This window comes from Akebia trifoliata, chromosome 3, assembly GCF_017979445.1.
Source record: "Akebia trifoliata isolate Shusen 1 chromosome 3, ASM1797944v1, whole genome shotgun sequence".
Taxonomy (NCBI): domain Eukaryota; kingdom Viridiplantae; phylum Streptophyta; class Magnoliopsida; order Ranunculales; family Lardizabalaceae; genus Akebia; species Akebia trifoliata.
The window spans coordinates 3,972,364-3,997,498 of record NC_141377.1 but is presented as its reverse complement, the minus strand read 5'-3'; the positions used below and the strand labels follow the sequence as shown (position 1 = coordinate 3,997,498).

Sequence of the window (25,135 nt, the reverse complement as noted above, 5' to 3'; positions counted from 1 at the left end):
AGTAGGTAGGGTGGTCATCTCGGCATTGTTCAATGACGATGTGGATATGCACGGTGTCTCAACCTTCACATCATCTCGGGAGACAAACGAGATGTTTTGGATGATATTTTGAAAATCTCAACTGAATCAATTGGGATTTGATAGATTTTGATTAAAATAATTAATTTTTTTTAGAATTTAAATATTTATTATATAAATAAAACATGATTTTATGATTAGACATCATCTAACTTACCTTGTTTTATTAAAAAATTATAATTATTTTAATTTAAATATATGTAAAGCTATTATTATTAATCTAGTTAAATGGTTTGTCTCGCCTACGGATGAGACGAGACGTCAAACTGAGTTTTGAAATCATGGTCCTAATAGATTTTCTTGACTTACTCTACAACAATAATAAACCCTCATACCAAACATTTGAGGTTAGCTAAATGGAATCCCATCCCTCCATTCCATTATGTTTAAAGTCAAGTCTTTAAGTTGTTGAGAGAGTTTATATCAGTTTTCACAGTCGCCATCCATGTTCTTTTGGTATTTTGCTCACTCTTTAGGACTTTCAACTTGAATATTTCTTCGAACTCTGAAATTATAGTTGGATTTTGTAGAATATACTCAAACTATTTCAATTCACTCTCTTAATAAAATTTTGCTTTTCAAAAAAAATAAAAAAAAGGAAAACAAGATGAATTTTTGGGCCTAAACCCATAGCTCAATTGATTTGACACATTGCAAGACAACTTTGAAGTCACGAAGAAAAAATAATAATTTATGAGCGGTTTATGTGCTTGGATTTTACTTGTTTTTAATACACATGGCAGCATACCATTGGTTTAATCGCATATCTTACTTTAGAAGGGGAAGCTGGCAGATATATTAGTTAAAATTAATACAAGTAGAATTATTTATACAAGTTGCGACAGTTTGGCCGAGTGGTCTAAGGCGCCAGATTTAGGCTCTGGTCCGAAAGGGCGTGGGTTCAAATCCCACAGCTGTCATTACGATTTTTTTTCTTTTATGTTTATAAAATAGACCCTTTTGGTTATAAAATTCACCCAAAATTAAAGTTCTCTTTTTTGAAACTTGATTGAGCTAATTGGGTTTTGTGTTTTTGATATAAATAATTAATTTTGATTGATTCAAATGTTTTTCTCATATATAAAATATAGAATCCACTTATAATAAGAAAAAAAAAAATTATAATTTGGGGTCGGCTAAATGAATGTTCTTCCATTTCATTTTGTTTGGGAGTCTCTACTTTTATGTTTATTTTCACTAGCTCCATCTATGTTACTGTGAGTTCTTCCATTTCATTTTGTTTGGGAGTCTCTTTTGTTATTGAAGCACTTTTATGTTTATTTTCACTAGCTCCATCTATGTTATTGTGAGTTCTTCCATTTCATCTAACTTCTTGAGGGTCCTCCTCTCATTATTTTTGGGCCTTTGACTTGTATATTTTTTCTAAGTATAATGATGAATGCATGCGGTTGGGTACGTGACTGATGTGGTAAAGGCACATAACTGCACATCTTTTTCTTGTGTATCCCGATGAAAATGATCTATGATCTTGTGCTCTTGCCACATCAACTGTGTACCCAACTGCATACTAAGATCGTGTGCATTCATCACGACTCTTTTTTTAACTCTCTGTTGAATATGTCTAAATCATCTCAACCGACTTTCTCCTAGTTCTTTGTTTATTGGGGTTATTCCTTATTTATAAGAGTTTTGATTTTTTGATGTCCCCTCTGACATACAATCCTTGACATGGCATGAGCTAGAATCGTAGTTTTTTCCTTGGGATACACAACAGTGCATTCTCATAAATATGCGCAATTTTGTATCTTGGGAAAAAATCTATGGTTCTAGCACATGCCACATCAGGGAGTGTATGTCAAAGGAGGGAGGGAGGGAGGGTTTCAGAAAATCATTATTTTATTTTTAAATGCTTTCATTTATAATTTTATTTTTTTACTCATACATCTTAATATCTTCATTTCTCAACGCTTAATTTATTAAAATGATGCTTCTTGATCATCCAACATTTAATTTTAATAAAGCATAATTGGTCGTACAATCTTTTAAAAATTTTCTTAAGATTTCATTAGTATGCATAATAAGCTTGAGATAAGAGAAGTGGTTGTTTCAACGTATTTCTAGATCATCAAAAGTAATAATAAAATTATTTTTATTATATGGTCAAAAAAACATGTACTTGCATTTTTTTTATTATCTTTTATTATAAATTTACTTTTTATACCCTTTTCATTTATTTGAAATTAAAAAAATAAAATAAAATTTAAGAATAGGAGGTATAACCTATTTGGTTATAAAAATTCAACTATTATATATAAGATGACCCTTATCTTCTAAATATTTTTAAAATATGTATGGCACAATAATTTTGACTTTTCAGCCATCTTATACGATAAAACACCCATTTTTACAAGAATTTAAATGCGAAGGATGGAAGAGGTGATGATTGAATAAGAGAAATAATTTATCTTAGAGGTTGAAGAAATTAAAGATGACTAATTTTGAGAATAGAAATCAATGGTTTTTAATCAGAGATTGAATGTTCTTTATTTGTCTTTTAAAGTAGATCATGGTCAAGGAGTATATCGTCATTTTAAAACTTTGAGGGGGTTATCTCAAATATTCACATTTGTCTAAATCACCATTTATTTATGTATTTATTGGAGAAAAATGTATTGTCATTGTTGTTGTTGACTGATTTGACTTAAGAGGTGGATGTTTACAAAAGCATTCCGTTGAATTGGATATTTAAGAAAAAAATAGTTAAATATCGAAAATGCCCTCCACACATGTCCAACCATGCATTATAAGTAGGTGTTTAAAATAAAATAAAATTCTGAAAATACCCTCATACTAACTCCAATCATGCATTAGAAGTGGATGTTTTCAATTTAAAAAAAAAAAAAAAAATCCTAAAAAGATCCAATACTTACCCCAATCATGCAATTTGAAGCAATGATTGTATGTGATTCCGACAATGTAATCTCTTGCGTTATTATTAAAATTCGAACATTACCATCGATATATGTCAGATCTTCATAATAACCTCCAGCATACAATCATTCTTCGAGTCATTTATTCGAATTAGATTGAATAAGATCTTCAAAATTGAGTAAATGAGGAAGAACATCCTAAAGCCTTCTATTAATTTGTGAAAAAATGATTGTTTGAATTAAAAACAGAATGATGGACAATTTGTTTTCATAAAAAAGCCGTTTATAACTGTTGAACATGAACCATTACATTTTTTAAAATAAAAATTGAAAACATGTTGTTTAAGGGCATATTTTGAACTTGATGGATAACTCGATTTCCTAAAAAGTGTCATCAGTGACTTTTAAACGTGAACTTTTACACTTTTTAAATAAAAACTTGAAAACATGTTATTGAAGATAATGTTTTGGGAGGGGTAAAATTGAATAAATAAAATAAAAATTGAAAACATATTTTTGAACCAGATTTTTGTGAAAACATGTTGTTCAAGGAAAGTTTTGAGGTAAAATTTAAAATAAAAATTGAAAACATGTTCTTGAACCAGATGCTCCATGAAAACATGCAGTTCAAGAGAATGTTCTTATTTTTTAGGCAACCTCAAACCAGGCAGTCAAATTGTCCGTTTGTTATATTTTTATTTTTAATTTTTTTAAATCATAATTATTTTAATAATTAATAAATAAATTTTCTTTTATTTATATATATATTTATTGGAGAAAAATGTATTGTCATTGTTGTTGTTGACTGATTTGACTTTCAAGAGGTGGTTGAAAAATCAACAAAATAAAACAAAAATTGATGGTTGGTTAGTTGGTGTACCACACGTTTATATAGATTCGCTTAGAAATTCCATATGCTTGGTGGGCCATCTTAAATAATTTGCCGACTGTTTTTCATGGGCCACATCTTGAATTTACGATTCCCTAGAATTATCGATAATATCCTAGCCATCCAAAGTTACATGACAGTGACCAATTTTTTTTAAGGGTGATTTAGACACAATCCTCTACTTTTGGTGAATATTTCATGTACCTCTGTGTCTTCAATTTGATGACACACCCCTTGACTTTGGTCTATCCGAAAGACTAATAGAAATGACTTAAATGCCTTATGTCTTCAATCTTGTGTCAAAACCGTATGATTTTTCATTTTTCTCTTCAAAATATATCATTTTCAAACTCTTCGACCTTTACATAAATCATTTTTAACCTATTTGATCACATTTTCAATTATCTTTAATCTCTAGTAAGAAATTGCCCCCCTTACCTCCTCACGTACATTAATCCAACAAGAGTAACCCTCTAAGCCCCCCTCGATACCAGGACAATCTGATGTTCTTCGTTCCATCGTGTAGAGAACATGACTACACTACACACAAAGTCTTCAAATCTCTATTATCGTTAATTCCTTGTAGAAAACCGACACCTTTACCATGCTCACGTACATAAATATAGCGCTTCGACCCAGCAAGAGTAAGCCCCTCTCCATAACAAAACAATTTAACGTGCATTATTCCATCGAGAAGAGAACATGATTACACTATCTATACATACAGAGTCCCCAAATTGGGAGGTGAAGCTCACTGAGCCTACTTTTCAATCCAAAAATCCATCGTCTTACTTTCCCAATCAGAAATCTTATCTTGTCCTTGAGATTTGAACGTTTAAGGAGAATAATCTTAAATTGTAAGGTGAGAGTAAAAAATTTTAACCTAGAGATTGAAAATGAACAAATTTTGGGGGAGTAAATAAAGTCCTTTTGGCTAGGAGTAGATGATGAGGGCATTTAGGTAATTTTAATACTCTTGAGAGAAAACTGAGGTCAAGGGGTAAGTCATCAGTTTGATAACTTAGGGTATGTCAAGTATTCACTGGAGGAGTATGTTATAAAACTCTCTGAAGTAGAGAAACATTTATGCCTTAAAGTTTAAATGTGATATTGGATTGGATCATTCTTCCTTTACAGACTTGAATCTTCAAGAATAAGAAAAATCAGAAATTTTTTCATTCTTTATTGGATTAGCTTGGATCAAATCCCATTGAATATAAATTGTAAATAATAATAATAATAATAAATTGAATTAAAAATAAAATCTTCTTAAAAATATATTTTAATACTTGTTAATCATTGAGGGAATTTGTTCATTATTCTATCAAAAAGAAAACATAATAATTAATTTTCTTTAACAAGTGGGTGGCATGCCTATTGGCACATAATTTACAGAAAATAAAACTCATTGACCTTATAATTCATTTAAAAAGATTATAAATTTTTTGATAATAATTTATTTTTGTAATGTGTTGTATATATCATTTAATAAAAAAAAGATGAATTTATTGTCATTTTGAAGTCAAAATGAATTATTTTCTAACACAACTATAAATTTATGCTTCTATGCCATACTATTGTCACTATTCCAACATAATTTATGTGTTCCATTGCATATACGATAATACGGGAAAAAAAATCTCAAATTTTTTGTACAACGCTCTTCTTTGGATTACAACATCACACTGTTGTTAATCTCATTGACCTTAAAATGCATTTCGACATCTAAGTCAATAAAATTTTTAGCAAAGAGTGTTTTTTCCTCAATTTCAATTTCCTTTGACTTTGTGGATTGAAAATGTTAACACATGTCCGTTTCAAAGTTTAGTGTAAAATCCATCCGATATGGAGGCCACACGCATGCTATCTTTAATGTTTATGTCACATGCATAATTGGAGAACTTCTCTATCACCACTTTGCAATTGGTACCTGTAGATGCACGAAATGGCTCTACACTTTCCTTCTCTTTAAGCTCGGGGGACCTGCAAAACAGCCCACTCCGACGATCAAGTTAGCAAAATTGATCAGTGTAGTGTGTTTTAGAGAAGGAGCATTCGAACCTCTTTTACTCATAGTTTTCTTCCTTATATAGGCGTTCAACTTGATCGTTTTCTGCGCCACCCCTTGAGGTGACTTGAGGTAGTTAGCTTACTCCCTGACATGTCAGCTGCAGGAGTTGTTGCAACTGCCCTATCGCTTCTGAGAAAGTCAGAGTTGGTCTGACATGACGTGGGTGGTTAGAACTGGCTGTCTATTGCAGGCTTATCTGTCAGACCTGTCATACCGACCTACGAGCTGATGGCACAGCTCCGAGCTTGGAATACATGCATTCGTCGGAGTTAATAAACCGGACAAGAGTCGTGGTTTGTCCGACCTCAAAATCATTATCCTTGGCCCTTTATCCGAGCCACGTGTCGGTGCTCAAGAATTTCTCCCCACAATACCCCCTCCCGAGGGCTCGGCCAGCATGATCGGGTACTCGGGAATATTAATAACGAAAACTGACACGTGGGTGCCTCTTATAGGGTCTTAGCTAAGATTAATGGTATCTTTATGGCGAATCGTTACTTAGCCTTTTCACTTTTCGAGGGCGGCGGTCGGTTGGGCTATCATCGCAGTTAGCGTCCTGTCTGTTGGTTTAAACGGCGCAATTATTGCGTGGTGTACACGTGGCGCCCGGGGAATGGCTCGATTCGCGTGCAATGGGGCGAACGGTCATATCGGGTTTCTCAGCGTTATTTAATACCCTATCATAACCCATATGAGAAACCCCATCCGTTGATCTTGGGCACACATCTCGAGGCCTATTTTGCCTATATATATCTCACCCATTCCCCATTTTTACTCACTTTCGCGTTCCTTGCCGTTACTCTGCCCTATTTTCTCTGCTCGCGCGTCTGCTGTGCCCTTGCCCTGCCTTTGTTGCGCCTTCCGGTCGTCAGCTGCTCAGCGAGAGGTCTCTGATCATTCTCAAAGAAGAGGGCAAAGGAAAAGGTAACAGAGTCAAGGCAACCCCTCTCCTCTAGCTTCTCTTCTTACTCCTTTTCTAGTCCTCCTCCATGGCCAGGGGGAAATCTTATTCCCCTGCCTGTCCCCCATTAGAGATGGTGAGGGACGCATTCGGTGTCCCAGCCAATGTGGGCCTGTCCTATGTGGATGAGGCCACACAGCTCAGGGAAGGTCCTTCAGGTACCACGGTGGTATACTGGGGGCAATTTAGAGCAGGCCTCCGAGTCCCTCTGAGTAGGCTGACTCGGGAGGTTCTGAATTTTTACCGGAGAGCTCTCGGCCAAATGAGCGGAAATTTCTTCCGACTTATTAGTGCCTTCGAGCACATGAACAGTAGGCTGGAGGACGGCCTCCAGCTAGGGCTCTGGGATATCCGGGCCCAATTCGTTCTGAAGAAGTGCCCGAATAGGCCGGGCTTCTTCTATCTATCGAAGAGGAGAGGGAAGCCTTCCTTGGTCGAGTTACCTGACTCGGACAAGGAGTGGTTCTTATTCCCCATACAGTTGTCCGGTCAGTGGGAGAACGCCCAAGGTGACGAGCTTCCCTCCCTGGCCTATTCCTTCTTCAACACCCACGGTGAGTGCAACTAAGTGTTTCTCCTCTTGTTCTTTTCTATTCTCTTGCCTAGAGACTGAATATGTGTCGTCCGACTTATGCAGGCCCGGCCAAAGACAGGTTCCCGGGAGACTCCGTGGTGATCACCCACCTCTTCTCCAACCCCGACTTGTACAATCAAGTCACGGCCTTTCTACCTCCGTCAATCCGCCCAGCAGAAATGGCCCTGCAATCTAAACGTCCTCCACCGGTCCTCGCCTCCGACTCTGAGGAGGAGGAAGTTGCTGTGGTTCCCCCAGCAATACCAACTGTAACTCCCGGGGTAAGACATGTCGATCCTGATGAGGAAGAAGAGGAAGACCATCAACCTCTTCTAAAGAGGTTGAGGAGGGGGCCCCGTTCCCCAGCCCCAGTGCTCCAACTGCCCCCTCCTCAAGTTCCAGAGGAGGCCTGCCATCCGGCCGAGCCATCGCAGGCATCCTCGGCTGGATCGATGCAGAGGGGGGTCGCGCCTCCTTCCCCCTGGGTAGTCCAACCCACCATCAGGGGCAGGCCGGTGTCGGACAAAGATTCGGCCTTGTCCGACCCGGCCATAGCAAGGGCAATCTTCGATGCTTCCGTGCTACCGCGGGACGTGGAGAAAGTCCGCAAGAGTTTTGCCGGTGATTCGGCAAAATTCTCGAACGAAGCGTTCCGAGCTTTGGCGGTGGTGAGCTTTTATCCTAGCCTTTTATTTTCCTTGGTTCGAATCCTATTTCCGGTTTGTCCCTCCATCTAAACTCTTTTCTTCTCCTTATCAGGTGCAACACGCCGTGGCCAAGCTCGTGGAATCCCGCGATGCTTCCGTGGACAGCCTTAGGTCCACGGAAGGTCGCCTCCTTCAGCTACAGGCTGAAAGGGATGCGGCTGCGGCCAATTCCCAGAAACTCCAATCAAGCTTGGATAGCGCACTATCCGAGTTGGAGCAGAATAAAGACAAGCTAGCTCTGGCGGAGGGGAAGATCTCTTCCCTAGAAGAACTGGTGAAGGCGAAGGAGGTAGAGCAGGAGAGAGCACTCCAAGATCAGCTCAACTCCCTCCAAGCCCAGCTGGATTCTTCAGAGGAGGCCTGGGAAACGGCTTATAATAAACTGAAGGCGAAGCTAAGGAAAGCCGAGGCCGCTGCAAAGAGGCCGGAGGTGACCCCGGAAGCCACACCAACTGCTGCTCCCGAGCCGATTCCCGAAGCCCCAGTTGCACCAGTGGACATCCAAGCCCCCGAAGATGCCGCGGTTGTGATTGAATCGGATGTATAGCTTTTTTTTTTTTTTTCTTTTTCTTTTACCCCTTTTTTGGTGGCCCATTTTTGTAATCTCTTATGCAATCAACGAAAATATATATAAATAGATGTTTTTCTGAGACTCTTGTCCTTTCTTGCTTTCTTTTCCCTGTTTTTTATGTTAAGGCATATTGCTTAAAACAAACGAAATAGCTTATTATATTTAAGCCCTTGGGTTCGTCATTTGTCCAAGACCGACATCCTGTCTCGACCATAAGATTTCTCCGTGGACTTGATGCTAGCAAAGAACCGGGCCCCGACTCCGTACTAGATTAGATTTTTTTTTTTTTTTTTTTTTAGTCTATCTTGGCTCCCGTGTAGGGGCCAAGGCTTTTCCTTAATCCAAATCTTCAGTTGGACTTGGTCCCCGTGGTGGGACCAAGGCTTTTCCTTAGACCAACTCCTCAGTTGGGCTCGGCTCCTGTGGAGGGGCCGAGGTTTTTCCTTAGACCAACTCCCCAGTTGGGCTTGGTCCCCGTGGTGGGACCAAGGCTTTTCCTTCAAACCAACTCCTCAGTTGGGCTCGGCTCCTGTGGAGGGGCCGAGGCTTTTCCTCAGACCAACCCCCCAGTTGGGCTTGGTCCCCGTGGTGGGACCAAGGCTTTTCCTTCAAACCAACTCCTCAGTTGGGCTCGGCTCCTGTGGAGGGGTCGAGGCTTTTCCTTGGACCAACTCCCCAGTTGGGCTTGGTCCCCATGGTGGGACCAAGGCTTTTCCTTCAAACCAACTCCTCAGTTGGGCTCGGCTCCTGTGGTGGGGCCGAGGCTTTTCCTTAGACCAACTCCCCAGTTGGGCTTGGTCCCCGTGGTGGGACCAAGGCTTTTCCTTCAAACCAACTCCTCAATTGGGCTCAGCTCCTATGGAGGGGCCGAGGCTTTTCCTTAGACCAACTCCCCAGTTGGGCTTGGTCCCCGTGGTGGGACCAAGGCTTTTCCTTCAAACCAACTCCTCAGTTGGGCTCTACTCCTGTGGAGGGGCCGAGGCTTTTCCTTGGACCAACTCCCCAGTTGGGCTTGGTCCCCGTGGTGGGACCAAGGCTTTTCCTTCAAACCAACTCCTCAGTTGGGCTCGGCTCCTATGGAGGGGCCGAGGCTTTTCCTTAGACCAACTCCCCAGTTGGGCTTGGTCCCCGTGGTGGGACCAAGGCTTTTCCTTCAAACCAACTCCTCAGTTGGGCTCGGCTCCTGTGGAGGGGCCGAGGCTTTTCCTTGGACCAACTCCCCAGTTGGGCTTGGTCCCCGTGGTGGGACCAAGGCTTTTCCTTCAAACCAACTCCTCAGTTGGGCTCGGCTCCTGTGGAGGGGCCGAGGCTTTTCCTTGGACCAACTCCCCAGTTGGGCTTGGTCCCCGTGGTGGGACCAAGGCTTTTCTTTGAACAGCAGGCATAGGCGCAAAGATGGCTTTATTGATAATATTTCTTTAGATTGAATACATTCCATGGTGATTGAATCTCCTCCCCTGCCGGCGTCTTTAAGTAGTACACGCCTGTTTCCCCGATCTTGCGCACGATGTATGGGCCTTCCCAATTACAGCCAAGCTTACCGCTATTGACTTCCTTGGTGTTAGAAAATACCTTTCGTAGAATCATATCTCCGACTTTGAACTCTCTGGGACGCACCTTCCGGTCATAAGACCTCTTCAACACCTGTTGGTACCGTGCCAATCTTTCTATGACCCTTTCCCGTGTTTCATCCAACCAATCCAAATTTCGTGCCACCAATTCGTCATTGAACTCGGTCTCGGCCACTAGCGTCCTCGTTGTAGGAACCTGTATCTCGGTTGGAATAATGGCTTCCGTTCCGTAGGCTAGTGCGAACGGAGTAAATCATGTTGCCCTCCTCGCCGTGGTTCGGTACGCCTAGAGGACACTATGTAGCTCGTCTACCCATCTTCCCTTGTGTTCCTCCAGCTTCTTCTTCAAGTTTGCGAGGATTGTCTTGTTTGATGTCTCAGCTTGGCCATTTCCCTGTGGATATCTTGGCGACGATTGCAGAGAACGGATTCCGTATTCCTTGAAGTACGACTGCACGCGGTTGCCTTTGAACTGAGTTCCGTTGTCAGAGATCAGTGCATAAGGGATCCCGAACCGCGTTATGATGTGCTCCCATGTGAATTTGATAACTTCTTCCTCCCGAATCCGTGTAAGGGGAACAGCTTCCACCCATTTAGTAAAATAATCCGTGGCTACTAGGATGAATAGCTTGCCCCCCTTTCCCCGAGGCAGAGGTCCCACAATGTCCATCCCCCATATCGAGAACGGCCAGGGTGACTTCATAGGGTGGAGTTCACTGGCTGGCTGCAGATGCATGGGGGCGTGCTTTTGGCATCGATCACAGGTCCTCACATACCTCTTACAATCTTCCTGCATCCTTGGCCAGAAGTAGCCCTGAGTGATAATCTTGTTGGCGAGCGACCGTCCTCCCGAATGATTACCGCAGATTCCTTTGTGGATTTCCGCCATTATGAGCTCGGACTCTTCCTTAGAAAGGCACTTAAGAAGTGGTCCCCCGAAAGACATTCTATACAGCTCCTCCCCAACGAGAGTGTACTTGCCGACCTGCCGGAGCAATTTTCTGGCCTCCCCCTTGTCTGCTGGCAGAACCTCTGAGCGCAGATACTGAGTGAATTTTTCCATCCATCCCGACGTTCTCTCGGCCTGTGCGCACTCCTTCTCCTCATGTTCGATGCTTGCTATAGGCAGGTATTCCACAGGTAAAGACCGTCCCTCCGTCTCTCCTAGCATTGAGGCAATGTAAGCCAATGAATCTGCATGCCTGTTCTCGTCCCTGGGTATCTGGCATATCTCCACTTGGTCGAACTTTTCAATCTCTCGTTTGACTGAGATCAGGTATCTCGCCATGCGTTCGTCCTTTGCTTCAAATTTCCCGTTGCATTGGTTGGCTATGAGTTGAGAGTCGGTGCATAGTTTTACCTGGCCGATTTTTAATTCACTTGCCATTCTCAACCCGTGGATAACTGCCTCGTACTCAGCTTCATTATTTGATGCCCCATACCCGAGTTTGATGACCTTTTCCAATATATCATTGCTCGGCGTTACAATTACTATTCCCACCCCCGAGCCTGAGTAGTTTGACGATCCATCGACAAAAATTCTCCATCCTGCCTGCTTGTCCCATAGCTCCACTTCTTCTGCCCCTTCGTCTTCATTTTCCAACTCTTCCCAGTTCGGATCCTCAACCGGGAAATCCGCGAGGAAATCTGCCAATACCTGCCCCTTTATTGCTGTCCGGGACTCAATTTGTAAGTCATATTCCCCGAGGATTACAGCCCACCTCGCCATCCTCCTCGACTTTTCGGATCTGTGCATCATTTCTTTAAGCGGGGTGTCCGTCACAACTCGGATGCGGTGGGAAAGGAAGTAAGGCCTGAGCTTGTGCGCCGAGTAAACGAGCGACAATCCCACCTTCTCCGTCCTGGTGTACTTAACCTCCGATATGCCCAATGTCTTGCTGACGTAATAAATAGGATATTCCCGTCCCATTTCAACTTTAAAGAGAACTGAGCTTACCGATGATGGACTGGTCGCCAGATAAATCCCCAGCTCCTCTCCATCTTCCGGAGAGCTAAGGATCGGTGGCTGCCCCAAATACCTCTTTAGGTCGCTAAAGGCTACCTCGCACTCCGTACTCCATGCAAAATTCTTCTCCTTCTGCAATAACGCGAAGAGCGGGCGGCATCGATCGGACATCCTGGAGATAAACCTGTTCAGCGCAGCTATTCTCCCTGCCAACTTCTGCACCTGCTTTTGGTTAGCGGGGCTCGGCATTTCTACCAACGCCCGGATCTGGTCTGGATTTGCCTCGATACCTCTCCTGGTGATAATGTGCCCGAGGAATTTCCCAGAGGAAACGGCGAAGACACACTTCTTCGGATTCAACTTCATTTTGAAACTCCTCAGCCGATCAAATGTTTGCTTAAGGTCTGCCAGATGGTCTCCCGCTCTCTTGCTTTTTACCAACAGATCGTCGATATATACCTCCACAGTCTTCCCGATCAATCCTTCGAACATTTTTGTCACGAGTCTCTGGTAAGTTGCCCCGGCATTTCTCAAACCGAACGGCATAACTTTAAAACAGAACAGCCCTTGCTCGGTAATGAATGATGTCCGTTCCTGGTCTTCCACTGCTAGGGGGATCTGGTTATACCCCGAATATCCATCCATAAACGACATTCTCTCATGTCCAGCAGTGGCATCGACCAACCTATCAATCCTTGGCAGCGGGAAGCTATCCTTTGGGCACGCCTTATTCAGGTTCGTGAAGTCAATGCACACTCTCACCCTTCCATCCTTCTTCGGCACTGCTACTATGTTCGCTATCCATTCTGGGTACTCTACCTCCCTGATAAACCCGGCCTTTAAAAGCTTTTCGATTTCCTCATTCACCCCCTGCCTGAGGCGCGGCGACAGCCTCCGTGGCTTCTGCCTAATAGGTCGGAAGCTTTCATCAACATTTAATCTATGACACGCCACCGACGGGTCTATCCCAGGCATGTCCTCCAATGACCATGCGAATACATCCTTGTTTGCCCTCAGAAGTTGGAGTAGTGCTGCCCTCTCCTCCTGCAACATCGTGGTACCGACACTAACTATCTGTCCTCCATCGCCCCCGAGATCCACGGCTTCGACTTCCTCAACTGTTACTCGCTGCTCGCGCAGCGGCTGCTTCTGTAATTGCTACAAATGTTCATTAACAGTTGGAGTTACCTTTCTCTTCTTTGGTGGGACGGCCTCGGGGCCTCGGTCTTGCTTCAAAGCCAGGTGAAAACACCTCTGCGCCATCTCCTGATCTCCCCTGATTTCCATTATTCCTTCCTTACCCGGGAAACGAATAACTTGATGGTAGGTTGACGGGACTGCTTTCATCTCGTGTATCCATCTCCGGCCCAAGATCGCGTTATAAGCCGAGTCTGCATCTATTACCACAAATCTTGTCATTACCACTTTAGACCCTGCTGAGATCGGGAGTGTAATTTCTCCTACCGAACTGCTAGCGGCACCGTTGAACCCATAGACGAGGGTCGGCGTTGGCTCCAAACTACCTGAAACCCCCATTCTCTTAGCCGCGCTTAGGAAGAGAATGTCCACCGCGCTCCCTGAGTCCACAAGTATTCTTCGGAGCTCGACGTTTCCCACTGGGAGCGCGATTACTAACGCGTCCTGATGGGGCCCTGCCGTCCCCCTTAGGTCACTCTCTGTGAATACGATTGCCCGGGGATCTGCTCCGTGATTTGTCGTTCCAACTACCCGTACTCCTGACGCCACGCTGTTAACCCCGACCATATGTCGGATCTTTTTTACCTTCTCTCGAATCTCCCGCCTAGACGGCACTTCGGCCCCTAATAATCCTGTGATGGTATGAACTATCCTGCACTCTTCCGTCTCTCGACGCCCTCCTTTAGCTGGCCTTCTTTGCTCGAGCTTTCGCTCAGCTCTCTCGGTAGTCTCCCCACTTCTCCTTCCTCCCGCGGAAACATAACCTTTGAGCTTCCCTGCTTCGATCATATCCTGGATGATATGGCGCAGCCTGTAGCAGCCCTCAGTAGGGTGATCCTCAGCCTCATGATACTCGCAGAATGGTTTTCCGGGTTTCCCCTTATACCCCCGTGGCGGCTGAACGAAATCGGGCTCCCTCCTTATGTGCCTCAGTATTACGGATAGTTTTTCGTTGAGCGGGGTATACACCCGGCCTCTTTTCCACCACGACTGCTCGTTCGAATCTCTCCGCCTTTTCTTACTTCCTTCCACTCCGGGGTGGGTCGGTACCTTTGAAGCGTCTACTCCTCCTTCGCTGTTAGCCACTGTCTGAGTGTTTCTTCTTCTGCCCTTCACAGATTCTTCTACCAGGATGTACTTTTCCACCTTCGCATACAAATCTTCTAGACGAGTAGGATCAGACTTGATCAAGGACTCATGCAACCGTGTTCCCGGGATCACCGCAGCGATGCACGCCGCGCATGCTGTGGCCTCGTCCATGCCCTCTACGTCCAGGGCTCTCGTTCGAAAACGAGTTACGAACGACCTAATACTCTCCCCGGGCTCCTGTCGAAGGTTAAATAGAGTGTTAACTCCAACCTTCTTCCTTCGCAGGTGCACGAACTGCCCAACGAACGTTTCTTCCAGCTCGGAAAAGTTCGTAATGGACCCAGCTGGTAAGGCCTGGAACCACATCATGGCCCCGAGCCTCAAGGTTGACGGAAACAGCTTGCAGAGCAACGGATCATCATTTTGGTACAGCACCATTTGACTTCTGTAGTGCAGTATATGGTCCATGGGATCTCGCGTCCCGTCATAAGTTTCAAACTTTGGCATGTGGAACGACCTGGGTGGTTCTGATTTCATTATCGCCTGCGAGAATGGTGTCCCTTTGAGTTCCCGAATTGCGTTCCGTACCTTTTGCGCGGGATCCTTTCCTCGCGCGAATTCCTCATCCCTCCTTTTGAACATCTCCTCCACTTCCTTCCTCGTCATGGTTTCTTTAACTTCGGAGCTTCCCTGCTGTGTTTTTACTGCTGCTGAATCTTCAGTCCAATCTACCTCCGTTCTTGCCGCTCGAACAGGATGGTCGCTACTCTGCTCTGCCCCTGGGCCTTCCTCGGTCTCCGCACGCTCGCCTAACCTTTGCCTGAGCTCTTCGTTTTCCTTTCTTATTTTCACTATCTCATCATTTTGTTTCTCCAACCCCCTGCGCATTTCCTCTCTCATCTTTGTGAGTAAGTTGTACATTGCTAGCATTGGATCCGGCGCATTTGGGGGCGAGTCTGCTGGTGGTAGATTTGATGACTCTCCACGATTTTCGCCTCTAGCTCTTCCCATATTGGTCGTTTTTCTCCTTGTAAGTTTCCCACGGACGGCGCCAAATTGTAGATGCACGAAATGGCTCTACACTTTCCTTCTCTTTAAGCTCGGGGGACCTGCAAAACAGCCCACTCCGACGATCAAGTTAGCAAAATTGATCAGTGTAGTGTGTTTTAGAGAAGGAGCATTCGAACCTCTTTTACTCATAGTTTTCTTCCTTATATAGGCGTTCAACTTGATCGTTTTCTGCGCCACCCCTTGAGGTGACTTGAGGTAGTTAGCTTACTCCCTGACATGTCAGCTGCAGGAGTTGTTGCAACTGCCCTATCGCTTCTGAGAAAGTCAGAGTTGGTCTGACATGACGTGGGTGGTTAGAACTGGCTGTCTATTGCAGGCTTATCTGTCAGACCTGTCATACCGACCTACGAGCTGATGGCACAGCTCCGAGCTTGGAATACATGCATTCGTCGGAGTTAATAAACCGGACAAGAGTCGTGGTTTGTCCGACCTCAAAATCATTATCCTTGGCCCTTTATCCGAGCCACGTGTCGGTGCTCAAGAATTTCCCCCCACAGTACCCATACCCCGAGTCATAAATTGGTGATAATTCTATAGGTCAAGAATTGTGGATAGGGGACCTAGAATGTGTTTAACTAGCATTGCGATTAAGGGGTTATGACTTTCTTGGGAATTTGCTTATTGTATCTCTTGGATTCATATTCATTTCTATTCATGCTCTCACAATTATCACATCGTCATCTTCACGTTATATTAGATATTAATTCCAAGGGGTTGGCCTAGTGGCAAGCCGAGTCTTGATAAGATCCTCAGGAAGAGTTTGAAACCCCAAGAAGCAATGAATTCCTTGGGGCCACCCTTTAAGATTGACCATTGACTCAACTAGTTGCATGTAAACTTTTTGAGGGGGCGGTGTGTGGGACTAGTCTCACCTAAAGGGTGGGGATACCCACGATATATCATATATGGGGGCAGATCATGGGACATATGTAAAAACATATGGTTTAGAGGTTTTGGATTGAACTGATTTTTTGTGAGGATGGTATCTATGATGAGAAGATCATTCTCACAAAAAATTAGCTCAATTTGAAACTTCTAAGTCCATCAAAAGTGATTTACAAATTATTGGTAAAAAATAGATGGTCCACATTCTAAATCACTTTTGATGGGGTTAGTAATTTCAGATTGGACTGATATTTTTTTGAATGATTTTCTTATCATAGAGATCATCCTCACAAAAAAATCGGCTTAATCCGAAACTTCTAACCTATATTTTGAAAAATTATTATTATTACATTGTTTTTACATATGTCCCATGATTCGTCCCTTATATATATTGATAACCAGGTATCCTTGGAGAAAACGGATCGGTCTTGTATATGGACTTTGTCCAATTCATAGACTATAATCTTGTCCAAGGACTAGTCCCGGGGCACGTGCAACGTCCACACATCACACGCACAAGGTAAGTGAGGGTGCACCCTCACGGGTGATCCCTTAAATATATATATTGGGTAGGCCATTATAAATAAAATCAGAATCAATTATATGTTTCTTTCTAAGTATGTTAGCATGTGATTTTCAAATAAAAAGGTCACTTTAACGACAATGATGATGAGATTGGAAGTAACTTCAATCTTTAAACTATAAAACATATTATCACTTTGCCAAATAATACAAATTCTTTAACTTTACCATATAATGCTGATCCCAATCCTATATATATATATATATATGGCAACGTTCGGCAACCAACATTAGGGAGTCAATGTTTTTTGATCTGATTCAATGAGTCAATGTCGGGAGTCAAATTTTTTTCTATATGGGTTAGGAGTTTTGGAATTGGCTGATTTTTTGTGAGGATGATCTCTATGGTGAGGAGATCATCCTCACTACAAATTAGTCCATTTCGAAACTTCTAACCGTAGTTTACAAGTTGAAGAATTGTCGATAATCAATTTTTACCGTTAATTTGAAAACCACTTTTGATAGAGTTAGAAGTCTATGAATGGGCTGATTTTTTGTGAGGATGATCTCTATAGTGAGGAGCTCATCCCTATAAAAAAATCGGCTTATGCCTAAACTTCTAACCCATATTGGTCAAATTTTAGCTCCCAACGTTAACTCCCTAATGTTGGTTGCCGAGCAAGATATATATATAGGGTCCCATTCAGCACCCAATCATTTACCCAATAATTTGCCCAACATGTTTTGTCCTACATGGGTTAGAAGTTTTGTAATAGGTTGATTTTTGGTGAGGATGATCTCTATGGTGAGGAGATCATCTTCACAAAAAATCAGCTCATTCCAAAACTTCTAACCCCATATTTACAAGTTGAAAAATCGTGGACTATCCATTTTTCGTAAACCATTTGTGATGGGGTTAGAAGTTTTGGAATGGACTGATTTTTGGTGAGGATGATCTTCTCACCATAGAGATTATTCTCACAAAAAATCAGCCCATTCCAAAACTTCTAACTCATGTAGGACAAATGGTTGGGTGCTGAACATTTCCCACATATATATATATATAGTGGGGCGTTCAATGGCTAACTTTTTGGCAAAACATGAGTTAGAGGTTTTGGAATGGGCTATTTTTAGTGAGGATGATCTCTATGGTGAGGAGATCATCATCACAAAAAATCAGCCCGTTCCAAAACTTCTAACCCCATCACAAATGGTTTACAAAAAATGGACGGTCCACGATTTTTCAACTTGTAAACATGGGTTAGAAGTTTTGGAATGGGCTGATTTTTGCTGAGGATGATCTCCTCACCGTAGAGATCATTCTCACCAAAAATCAGCCCATTCCAAAACCTCTAACTCATGTGTTTAAAAAATGTTTTGCCAAAAAGTTTGCTAAAAAGTTTGCCATTGAACGCTACCCATATAGGGGGGGCGTTCAATGGCAAACTTTTTGGCAAAACATTTTTCAAAACATTAGTTAGAGGTTTTGGAATGGGCTGATTTCTAAGGTGAGGAGATCATCATCAACAAAAATCAGCCCATTCCAAAACTTCTAACCCCATCAAAAATGGACGGTCCATGATTTTTCAACTTGTAAACTGGGGCTAGAAGTTTTGGAATGGGCTGATTTTTGGTGAGGATGATCTCCTCACCGTAGAGATCATCCTCACCAAAAATCAGCCCATTCCAAAACTTCGAACTCATGTTTTGCCAAAAAGTTTGCCATTGTACACTACATATATATATATGGGTCAGGTTCAAGGGCCATATGAGAAAACATATAAGAAAACTTTCGTTTTTCAAAATAAGGGTTAGAGGTTTTGGATTGAGTTGATTTTTTGCAAGGATGGTCATTATGATGAGAAGATCATCCTCACAAAAAATCAGCTCAATCAGAAAGTTCTAAATCCATCAAAAGTGATTTACAAATTAGTGATAAAAATTGGTAAAAAATCGACGGTCCACATTCTAAATCACTTTTAATGGGGTTAGAAGTTTCAGATTGGGCTGAATTTTTTTTTGGATGATCTTCCCATCATAGACATCATCCTCACAAAAAATCAGCTCAATCCAAAATTTCTAACCCATATTTTAAAATTTTATTTACCGCCGAAAGTTTTCTTATATGTTTTCTCATATGGCCCTTGAACCTGACTATATATATATAGGGAAATGTTCAGCAACAAACATTTTGACAAACATTTTGGCAAAACATTTTTCAAAATATGGGTTAGAGGTTTTGGAATGGGCTGATTTTTGGTGAGGATGATCTCTACGGTGAGGAGATCATCATCACCAAAAATCAGCTCATTCCAAAACTTCTAACCCATCAAAAATGGTTTACAAAAAATGGACGGTCCACGATTTTTCAACTCGTAAATATAGGGCTAGAAGTTTTGGAATGGGCTGATTTTTGGTGAGGATGATCTCCTCACCTTAGAGATCATCCTCACCAAAAATCAACCCATTCCAAAACCTCTAACCCATGTTTTGAAAAATGTTTTGCCAAAATGTTTGTCAAAATGTTTGTTGCTGAAAGGGACCCATATATATATATATATATATATATATATATATATATAGGGTCCCGTTCGCCACCCTTAGTTTTACCACACACTTTAACAAACGCGTTTTGTCTTACATGGGTTAGAAGTTTCGGAATGAGTTGATTTTTGGTGAGGATGATCTCTATGGTGAGGAGATCATCCTCACCAAAAATCAGCTCATTCCAAAACTTCTAACCCCATCAAAATTGATTTACAAAAAATGGACGGTCCACGATTTTTCAACGTGTAAACATGGGGCTAAACATTTCGGAATGGGCTGATTTTTGGGGAGGATGATCTTCTAATCATAGAGATCATCCTCATCAAAAATCAGCTCATTCCAAAACTTCTAACCCATGTAGGACAAAAAACGTTTGTTAAAATGTGTGGCAAAACTTAGGGTGCTGAACATTTCCCATATATATATATATATATGTAGGGTCCCGTTCAGCAACAAACATTTTGGCAAAACATTTTTCAAAACATGGGTTAGAGGTTTTGGAATGAGCTGATTTTTGGTGAGGATGATCTCTACGGTGAGGAGATCATCCTCACCAAAAATCAGCCCATTCCAAAACTTCTAACCCCACTTTACAAGTTGAAAAATCGTGGACCGTCCATTTTTTGTAAACCATTTTTGATAGGGTTAGAAGTTTTGGAATGGGCTGATTTTTGGTGATGATGATCTCCTCACCGTGGAGATCATCATCACCAAAAATCAGCCCATTCCAAAGCCTCTAACCCATGTTTTGAAAAATGTTTTGCCAAAATGTTTGTTACTGAACATTTCCCATATATATATATATATAAGGGGGCGTTCAATGGCTAACATTTTGGCAAAACATTTTTTAAACACATGAGTTAGAGGTTTTGGAATGGGCTGATTTTTGGTGAGGATGATCTCTACGGTGAGGAGATCATCATCATCAAAAATCAGCCCATTCCAAAATTTCTATCCCCATAAAAAACAGTTTACAAAAAATGGACAGTCCACGATTTTTCAACTTGTAAACATGGGTTAGAAGTTTTGGAATGGGCTGATTTTTGGTAAGGATGATCTCACCGTAGAGATCATCCTCACAAAAAATCAGCCCATTCCAAAACTTCTAACTCATGTTTTAAAAAATGTTTTGCCAAAAAGTTTGCCATTGAACGCTACCCATATATATATATGGGGTCGGGTTTCGTAGACCCCCATTATGACTCACATTGCGACACACCGTTTTATTTTATATGGGCAAAAATGTTTGGAATGGGCTGATTTTTTGTGAGGATGATTTCTATGGTGAGGAGATCATCCTTGCCAAAAATAAGCTCATTATGAAACTTCTAGCCCCATGTTTACAAGTTGAAAAATTTTAGACTGTCCAATTTTTGTAAATCAATTTTGATGGGGTTAGAAGTTTTGGAATGAGATGATTTTTTGCTAGGATGATCCCCTCATCACAGAGATCATTCTCACAAAAAATCAGCCCATTCCAAACATTTTTACCCATCTAAGACAAATGGTGTGTCGTAATGGGGTTCGTAAGAACCCCATTCATATATATATATATATATATATATATATATATATATATATAGAGGATCACCATGGCCAATGATATAGCCAACATATTTTGAAAATATGAGTTAGAAGATTCAAAGTGGACTGGTTTTCGGTGAAAACCATGTCTATAGTGAAAAGATCATCCTCACAAACAATCGGTCCATCATGAAACTTCTAACCCCGTAAAAAGTGATTTACAAAAAAATGAACAATCCACAATTCTTTGTAAATTGGGATTAAAAATTTCAAAATGAGTTGATTTTTGGTGAGGATGTGAGAATGATTTCCTCACGCCATAAATCATCCGTACCAAAAAAATCAGCTCATTCCGAAACTTCTAACCCATGTAGCATAAAACATGTTGACTATATCATTGGTTATGTAGTTGGTTGGCAATCCTAACCCGATTAAAAGAGAGAGAGAGAGAGAGAGAGAGAAAGAAAGAAAGAGAGAGAGGTTAGGAAACAATACCTCTTGAAATATGACCCGTGGAAAATAAAAACATGATTTGAACTGTTAGGTACATTTTGGTTGAACAATTGCCTACATTTGGAACCTTTGAGTCCCAACCACTGGGGTAGAGGATGGACCCAATATTTAAAAGGATTGCTGGTCTGAAAAGTACATATCAACTTAATTGGGTGCAAATTTGTGCCATTAATTTAGCGATCAAACCCTAAAAAGATTTAATAATTAAGTGATCAAGATAAAGTAGGTGTACTTGTTGTTAACTTACCTAACAACAAATCGTTAATCAATGTTCAAAACTTTTCTATAAAACTTAACCTAATTTAAGATCAATTTTAATATTTTATTTTACTTTAAGGGCATTTAAGTCTCTTTCTAGTTTTGAGGTTTAAGAGTTCTTTAGATTTCCCATACTCCATGACCATCTCATTCAACTAACAAGAAGATAAATCTATGAATATCAGCTAAATGGCTTTAACAGCATTTAAGTCTCTCTTTCTATTTTTAAAGGTTTAAGAGTCTCTTTGGTTTTCTCAAACTCCATAACCATCACATTCAACTAACAATAGAAAAAGCAGAGAAATAAAAAAATCAATTAAATGACGATTTTACCCTTATTCTCAAGAAGATGACAAGGACTAGCTTTGGAGGGTATTGTAATCATTTTAAAAAGTTGTTAGTCCAAATGGCAAAATTGGAAGTTTAGAATTATATTTGTCATTTTAGCTAAAAAACAGACAAACACAACATGTTTAAGTAAACTGTACATATTTCTCAGTTTATGTTATTTTCTATAATGACAAATGGGACAATAGTGTTTTGGAATGGGTTTCCATGCTTTCTTTATGTTTTAGGACTAAATGACTATTTTACCCTTTAGTGGGTTCTAATTTTAGTTGGTTGAGATCTTAAAAAGATATTTTAACTTTCTCTAAAAACAAACCCTACTAGTATGATTCATATTTTTAGTAGGGCGTCCCATGTCGTAACTTTTGAGAGCCTATATTGTCACTCCAACTTTTTATAGGGATACTTAATTAAGGATTCACGTAGGGACTTTTTTTTTTAATAGTCTCTAAGTTTTCAATAATTGCTCGGCAAGACAGTTAGTAAACTTTTTTCTTTTTAAATGGTCCCTGAACCTCATCTCCCACATTTCTCTCAAGTGAATGCCTTAACTGTTCGAACTCATAGTTTTCATCCAAAAATTGGATTTTGGACACCTCTATCAAGTTTCGGAGACTCCATTTCATTAGAAAAGATTTAAGAAAGAAGAAGCCACAATTTTCAAGGGTTTTTTCACTTTTTTTTTCCCTTAGTTTTTGGATGAAATTCAATCAATAATAGTTCTTTCAAGTTGAAATCATTTAAACAAGTTTTCATCTCAAGTTTTTAATCAATTTTTTCATGTATTTTAGTCGAAAAACTCGAAATTAAAAATGGATGTTTTATCAGTGCCGAGTTCATCATTTTTTATTTTAAAAAATGGTGAACTTGAAAGTAATTAAAAAAGCGTAGAGTTCGACAATAAATAAAAAGTGGTGAATTCGATAGTAAAAAATGTGAACTTAATACTAAATAAAAACACGTCGAATTTGACAATAAAAATTATGAACTCGACAGTACTAAGGACTATTAAGAAAGAAAAAGTTTACTAAATGTACATTAAAATTAATATGCAAAACTTAGAGACTATTTAGAATGAAATCCTTCCATGAGGGTCCTTTAAGTAATTTCTCCCTTTTTTTATGACACATAAAAAATAATAACAAAAATGACATCCCAAGTATGAATTACCATTCTATTTTTGTGAAGACAACACTCATTTCACGATTTTTTTTTCTCTGAAAAGCAATTAGATTTTCTACTTAAGCGAAGAAAGCTCTTTAACTCTAAAGGGACTGGTTATGAGAGTGAGGTTATGTTCTAGAAGAAATTGAAGGTTGGTTGTTATCGATGCTCTTTTTATGCAATTATATCCTACTTTCCTGTTTATATAATTTTATGAATTAATGTATTATGAAAAAATTTGATTAGACAATATAATATCACACCCCTAATTTTATGCCACACTTACTCAAGTCCATTAAAAACTCTCCGAAAAGATCAAATCCGATGACGACGAGAAACCAAACCTTAAATGTGCTTACCTCAACAACTAATAAATCCTTTCACAATGTTTGTTGTGGTATAGGACCACAATGGGGTGAGCACAAACATTATTGTGGTGTGGGCTACATTTAATTACCTTGGATCAAATGTTCAAGGGGGTTATTCTAATAATTCAAGAATTTGGAATTTGACATTTTAGTCCTCACAAGTTATAGGGTTATTTTAGGTATTAAAAAATATATATAAAATAACCTTCTTCCGACAATAGAAAAAGTACCCTTAGCGATAAAGCCTTCCTTTGTTTTCTTCCACATACTTTAAGTTATTTTATCTTTCGATACCAAGTCGTTGTAGATTACAATATCGCACCTATTAAGAGTACTAATCCCTTTAGTTCCCTTATTGTCCCTAATATTGTTATAATTGACATTTCATTTTTTAATTTTCAAATTACCCATTTATTCTTTTTATATCTTGGAACCTTTTCAATATTTGTTTACTAAGATGATTTGTTCATGTTCGATGAAAATTGATTATAATTTTAATTAAAAAAAAATATTTAATTTGAAGATCTTAAAGAACGAGAGAATGACTTGAAAGATCATGAGTAGAGATAGTGAAAATAGATATAAACTCATTTTTCAAGTCCAACTCCTTGTTAGCAATTTGAAATTTTGCAAAATGCATAAATTTTTTGAATTTTATCCGATCTTGGATTGCAAATATTCAGACAAACATTCGTTAAACAAAAAATATGCGGCATATGTTTTATACGTCTCACATAAAAAATTTGAAAACAAATAATTTGGTATACTTCGAAAGGAAGTCAACCTATATAGTGACGGGTTGGGATCCGTTGACTCCGAAGAATGATTCATGAAAAAAAAAACACATGATCCCAACCCTTTAAATACAAAATCCAATAGTTCAGATTTATGAGTATCTTGATAACACAGATCTCGGAGATACTTATCCAAGGATAAATCTCAACCATTGGATTTTGCATTTAAAAAGGTTGGGATCATATGTTTTTTTCTTGAGTCATTCTTAGGAGTCAAGGGATCTTGACCCTATAGTAATATAATTCTCATAATCCAAAGGTTTTCAGGTTAGAAAGTTTTCAATTATGTTAGCTATAACTCTAGAGTCTAAAATAATTGGCATACATATAATAAAATTTAGAATTCGAAAAATAATTAATTCCTCCACTTGGGTAATTGTGCAAACAATTAGGATTATTTAATTATAAATTTAAACATATAGACATCTATCTTTTCATTACTTTCAAGTCTGATTTTTAGTTTCTTTTGTTCAATTTGCCAAAGAGCGACAGAGAGAGACTGTGTGTGCGAGAGAGATACCCATCTGAATGTGCTGTTGAAGAGTGGTAATGATGAAGAGATTGAGAAATCTAACT

The 25,135-nt window shown here is 40.2% G+C and overlaps 1 non-coding gene across 1 annotated transcript; it reads left to right on the top strand.

The window, feature by feature from the left end:
• The first annotated feature begins 918 nt into the window (after positions 1-918).
• On the top strand, positions 919-998 carry TRNAL-UAG (transfer RNA leucine (anticodon UAG)). The gene has a single exon. It is a non-coding gene; the product is annotated as a tRNA-Leu (tRNA).
• Positions 999-25,135: the final 24,137 nt, after the last annotated feature.